Here is a 6,000-nt window from a genome sequence, read left to right as displayed (position 1 = left end):
TGCTGCTGTCTAAACAACATGCATATATATCCTCAAATAGGATGGGCAGCTATCAATGTTGATTTATTTTGCTTTTGTGAACAAAATCCTTGAAGCATATGAATACTACTTGCTGCAGAGATATCAGAGCACAACTTTTGGGCACCACATGGCCAGCTGATTAGTCCAACATGATCGTTTCCTGTTCAATGAACTGTTGCTGATCACCGGAGCCCTGATGCTGCTTGGCGTGAAGGACTATGGTGTTTGCTTTTCAAGAATTGAAAACAAGTGTATACTGATGTCTGTTTTCTGATTATTATGATGTTGTCGATTTTTATTTGGAAAAGGGGGACTCCCCGGCCTCTGCATCAGGAGTGATGCATACAGCCATCTTATTAATGAAGCAACAAAAAGTGCATACAAAGTTCCATAGTCTCTAACTGAAAACAATAAAAAGCAGCCCACACAGAGCGCAGAAGGCTAGAAACACTAACTAGCCAATAAAGGAGCCACAACCGGCTGGCTATATAGATAGGGAAACTAATTGCCTATCCTATTACATGACCGCCATCCAAACCGGTTGAAAATATCCCGAGCAACCATCTCCCACCGGGTAGACCCAGTAACCAAATGCTCCCTGGCCTCCATCGGAGTGAGTAATGACCATGAGCGGATCAGCGCCGTAGCTCGGAAGATAACCTGCAAAAAATGAATTCGTGATGATCTGTTAAAAACCAAATCATTTCTGCACAGCCAGATGGTCCATATTAAAGCGCAGACTCCAACCCGAATATGTCTTGCTATTGTAGAGTCAAACCCATATAGCCAATTCCCAAATAAAGCATTAACAGTATTCGGTGGAGTTATATTAAAAGCAATGTGGACCGTCTGCCAAAGAACCTTGGCCAGCGGGCAATCAAAAAAGAGATGTTTAATTGTCTCATCTCGATCACAGAAACTACACCTAGTAGGTCCTGTCCAATTACGCTTTATTAAGTTGTCCTTTGTTAGAATAACTTGTTTATGAACAAACCACATAAACACTTTTATTTTCAAAGGTACTTTGACATCCCAGACACTCTTGGAAGTTGGAATGGAGCTTGTATTAATAACATCAGTATACATTGACCTGACTGTAAATACCCCAGACGTAGTCAACTTCCAGCGTAATTTATCCGGTTGGTCAGAAAGTTGAACCTCCATTAGTCTCCTAACTAACTGGAGCCAAACCTCCCAACGATTGCCCGCTAATGACCGTCTAAACTGAATATTAAGGGGGATAGATTGAAATACCGTTGCCACGAGCACCTCACGTCGTTGAGCAATACGATATAAAGACGGATACTGAATGGCCAGGGGCGAGTCGCCCAGCCAAGCGTCCTCCCAGAAACGTGTAGTGGCCCCATTGCCAATGACAACTTTTGTCCTATTGAACATTAATTGCTTGACTTTCATGAGCCCTTTCCAGAAAGGCGAATCCATCGGCCTAACTGTTACTTGGGACAAAGTCCTAGTCTGGAGATACTTGCTGCGAATGATTTGCGCCCACATAGCTTCCGAACCGCTAGCGAGCTTCCACAACCACTTACTAAGAAGGCATCTGTTCTTAACCTCAAGATTCTCAATGCCAAGCCCGCCTTGGTCTTTGGGTCGACAGATGATATCCCACTTAGCAAGCCGGTATTTTCTTTTAAGCTCATCACCCTGCCAAAAGAAGCGTGATCGATAGAAGTCCAGTCTTTTCCTCACTCCCACTGGAACCTCAAAGAACGATAAGAGGAACATAGGCATACTCGTGAGTACCGAGTTTATCAAAACTAACCGGCCTCCATATGACATGAGCTTACCCTTCCAGCAGCTCAGTTTCTTTTTAAATCGATCCTCGATACACTTCCACTCTCTGTTTGTTAGCCTACGATGATGAATCGGAATGCCAAGGTAGGAAAAGGGCAGACTTCCCAACTCGCACCCAAACAGTTGCCTATAAGAGTCCTGTTCGTCTTTAGCCCTACCAAAGCAGAACAATTCGCTCTTATGAAAATTAATCTTTAACCCCGATAATTGTTCAAAGAGGCATAACAACAACTTCATATTTCTCGCCTTGGCCAAATCATGCTCCATGAAGATGATTGTATCATCAGCGTATTGAAGAATGGATACACCTCCATCCACCAGATGAGGTACTAAACCACCCACTTGACCATGGTCTTTAGCCCTTCCGATCAATATTGCTAACATATCCACGACGATGTTAAACAAAACGGGGGACATTGGGTCGCCTTGCCTGAGGCCCTTATGAGTCTGGAAGTAATGACCGATATCGTCATTGACTTTAATACCCACACTCCCTTTTTGCGTAAAAGATTCAACCTGATGGCGCCAAGCCTCATCAAAACCTTTCATACGCAATGCCTGTTGAAGGAATGGCCACTTGACCTTATCATACGCCTTCTCAAAATCCACCTTAAAAATTACCCCATCTAATTTTTTAGAGTGAATTTCATGGAGCGTTTCATGAAGGACAACTACTCCTTCGAGGATGTTTCTGTCCGGCATGAAAGCAGTTTGGGATTGCTGTACCACAGAAAGCGCAATCTGTGAGAGCCTGTTTGTCCCGACCTTGGTGAAGATTTTGAAACTAACATTGAGAAGGCAAATTGGCCTGAATTGCTCAATTCGCACAGCCTCCGTTTTCTTAGGAAGCAATGTGATAGTTCCAAAATTCAACTGAAATAATTGAAGCTGTCCAGAGAAAAGATCATGAAACATAGGTAACAGATCCCCCTTAATAATCTGCCAACACCTTTTATAAAACTCCGCCGGAAACCCATCCGGACCAGGAGCCTTGTTGTTTTCCATTTGTGCAATCGCATCAAACACTTCCTTCTCCGTAAATGGGGCTAGCAAGATATCATTTTCGACAGCCGACAGTTGAGGAACATCCTCAGTCCGAGACTCATCCAAAGTTACACAATTAACCTCTGGTGGTCCAAATAACTGCCTATAATACTCGGTGATGTAAGTTTTTAGATTATCCTGCCCAACAATAGTACCCTCATCCTGCTCAAGTTGGAAGATTCGTTTCTTACGGTGCTTGCCATTAGCAATGAGGTGAAAGAATTGAGTATTAGCGTCCCCTTGAACCACTTTCTGGACCTTGGCTCGCAACGCCCACTTCAACTCTTCCTCACGGAGAAGTTCTTTCAGCCTCTTTTCAGCCTCATGTTTAACCTGGATCTCAGCAGGCAGCAGAATCATAGATTCGGCTTTAGTATCGAGGGCCTGTATAAGAGAAAGGAGTCTATCCTTCTCAATCTTATACACCCCACTTAGGTGCTTAGCCCACCCCCGTAAGAAGCTTCTTAGATGTCTTATTTTATTCTGCCAACGCTCGACCGCCGTCGTACCCCCGACCCCCTTAGCCCATTCCCTGGCAACGAGGTCTAAGAACCCTTCACGTTCGAACCAGGCCATCTCGAAAGAGAAGGTGTTTTTGTTTCCCACATAGTTGGACTCCCCGGAGTCGACAAACAGTGGTGTGTGATCTGAAATTCCCCGCGTTAAAGCTTGTACCGTCACCAGAGGGAACTTCTGTTCCCACTCCACGCTGGCGAGAACTCGGTCAAGCTTTTCATAAGTCGGGTTTGGCAACGCATTAGCCCAAGTAAACTTTCTACCAGAAAGTTCAATCTCCCTCAGGTCCAAACTCTCAATAATAGTATTGAACATAAAGGACCATCTCCCGTCAAAGTTATCATTATTCTTCTCCTCTTTCCTCCGAATGATATTGAAATCACCCCCGACCAACATTGGAAGCTGTTCGGACCCACAAATGCGAACAAGATCCGCCAGAAACTCCGGTTTAAATTCGGGCTGTGCAGCTCCATACACCGCCACCAAAGCCCAGTCGAACCCATCAACTTTTGACCTAACCCGAAACTTAACCGCAAAGTCTCCCATTACCACACTCCTGACCTCAAGGGAATCGCATCTCACTCCCAACAAGATGCATCCCGATCGTCCACGTGGCGGTAGGCAATGCCAGTCGAAATCAGCACCACCCGCAAGAGAGGAAAGAAACTGCGGAGAAAAATTGTCTCTTCCAGTTTCGGAGAGAGCAATAAAATCTAATCTGTGCTCCAAAGATGCCTCAGCAAGAAACCTTCTTTTAGCCAAGTCCTTGAGACCTCTGCTATTCCAAAAGATTCCTTTCATAATTCATCATGGAATTTTTTTGCCGTACGAATCCTAGCGCTTCTACGTACCGCGGATGCTGGATACACCTTCCGCTTCCACTTATGTTTAGATTTGTCATTGTCCACCATCCGGTCCTCATAACCGGGCACTGGTTGAAGGACCTCAACCTCTACGTTGGTCTCCTCCTCGTCTGGCTCATTAGAGGATGGTGCAAGGTCCGCACACAAGGTGTCTAGCACTCTCACTCCCAACGCATCAAACTCAGCGTCAGTCATAGGACGCACAGCCGCTAGGTTTCGAATGGTTTCTAATGCGCGATCCGCCTCCAGATCCAAAAGATCATTAACCGAGTTGGAAATTTCAGCATTATTATTCCCTAGCGAAATCCCTACTTGATTTGCATTATGAATAATCTCATCCGTAGAAAAATGCATAATGGAATTGGATAAATTGACCGACATACCGGAAGTGGCCTCGATACCACGAAGCTTGGCCGCCCTCGTAGCGCACCTCTGCTGCATGTCGTCAACCTCCGGATGATCCAGGAGACGGGAACTCATCCGCCGCCCCTCGGAGACCGGATCAGGGATTCCGCCAAACGCAACAACCTCCTCCCGAGAGGCACCAGTCGCGAGAGGAAGTGCCGGACGGCTCCCACCTCCGGCGGTCAGGGGGCCAGGGGTAGAAGGTGCCGGGACCACCTGTCCAAGCACTCCTTCCGCCCCGACCCTCAGTGCTGTTGGAGTCGTCATCCCGCCAGCCGAGGATGAGGGATGGCCCGGGATCACCCTCCCCGGACCCCCTCCAATCACTGCAGTCGAAACCGCCTCCGTCGAAGCCGAAGGGGAAGAGTGTGGGGCCTCCTGCCCCAGACATCCTCCCTCAGAGCCGGCCAGCGCCAGCGCAGCAGGCGTTGCTGGGGCCACCTGCCCCAGACAAACACCCACCCGCCCAGCAGAAGAAGCAGCAGCCAGCCGCCCTCCCGACGAGGACTCGTCCCTCTCAGGAACCCTGATCGAAGCCATCAAGTGATGAGGGATCGAGGTCTCCTGCCTGCGACCCCCCTCCAAGCTCGTAGTCATTACCTGCATCTCAGACGTGCCAACAGTATCCGAGGTAGGCGAGATCGCTATCTCCGGACCTTCCTCTGTTGGAAATATGCCCTAGAGGCAATAATAAAAGTATTATTATATTTCAATGTTCATGATAAATGTCTTTTATTCATGCTATAACTGTATTATCCGGAAATCGTAATACACGTGTGAATACTTAGACCACAATATGTCCCTGGTGAGCCTCTAGTTGACTAGCTCGTTGTGATCAACAGATAGTCATGGTTTCCTGACTACGGACATTGGATGTCGTTGATAACGGGATCACATCATTAGGAGAATGATGTGATGGACAAGACCCAATCCTAAGCATAGCATAAAAGATCGTGTAGTTCGTTTTGCTAGAGCTTTGCCAGTGTCAAGTATCTCTTCCTTCGACCATGAGATCATGTAACTCCCGGATACCGTAAGAGTGCCTTGGGTGTATCAAACGTCACAACGTAACTGGGTGACTATAAAGGTGCATTACAGGTATCTCCGAAAGTATCTGTTGGGTTGACACAGATCGAGACTGGGATTTGTCACTCCGTATGATGGAGAGGTATCTCTGGGCCCACTCGGTAATGCATCATCATAATGAGCTCAATGTGACCAAGGTGTTGGACACGGGATCATGCATTAAGGTACGAGTAAAGTGACTTGCCGGTAACGAGACTGAACAAGGTATTGGGATACCGACGATCGAGTCTCGGGCAAGTAACGTACCGAT

This window comes from Triticum aestivum, chromosome 4A, assembly GCF_018294505.1.
Source record: "Triticum aestivum cultivar Chinese Spring chromosome 4A, IWGSC CS RefSeq v2.1, whole genome shotgun sequence".
NCBI lineage: Eukaryota > Viridiplantae > Streptophyta > Magnoliopsida > Poales > Poaceae > Triticum > Triticum aestivum.
Note: the sequence above shows the minus strand (reverse complement) of the source record.